Below are 707 nucleotides of genomic sequence, written 5' to 3' on the forward strand. Positions count from 1 at the left end.
CAAGGAAGACTTCTGGCCCATGAAGGTGGTGCTGGACTTCCACCCAGGCCCATGAGGGGGATTGCTGCTGAGCAGCGGGCAGCTGCTGGGGTCCACACAGAACTACAATTTGGGACTACACCATGGGCAGCATGTTGGCAACTGCCAGGGCCCGAATGATGTCCAGCTCCTGGTAGTCATCTTCTGCAGCCTCCACTGCCCTAGTCACAAATGTACCCTGCTCCTACAGGGCCACCATGTGCTCCCACTCCAGAGCCAGAAGCTGCATCCTGAATTCATAGTCCACCTGGTCCTGCACATCCTTATGGCTGGCATCCTCTGCCCACCACACCTGTGCATCTGCCAGACAGTCCTCTGCAGCCTTCACTGCCCAGTCCAGGAGGAGCGTCTGGTCCTGGATCCTCCTTCTGTGGAGCTGGCACCAGACATGGGCAGTGGTGACCCTGAGGCTGCATCCCATCTGCCAAATGCAGCCTCTCCCCTGCATGCAGCTGCAAGGCCTAAAGAGCCATGAGAAAGAAGCTGATTGTGAGAGTTTGCAGCATTTCTAAGATAAGATGCTCTGTATCAGGGGGCGGGGAGGGGGGCAGCCTCAGATCAAGAGTCAGGTGTGCACAGGTGCCCAGAGACCATGGTAAGACAGCTGGGCAGGCCTGGGTCCAGGTGGCTGCCAGCCAAGCCCTGTGTCCCAGCTCACTCCCCAGTGC

The sequence above is a fragment of the Gavialis gangeticus genome, unplaced genomic scaffold (genome assembly GCF_001723915.1).
Source record: "Gavialis gangeticus isolate Ggan-Ray unplaced genomic scaffold, GavGan_comp1, whole genome shotgun sequence".
NCBI lineage: Eukaryota > Metazoa > Chordata > Crocodylia > Gavialidae > Gavialis > Gavialis gangeticus.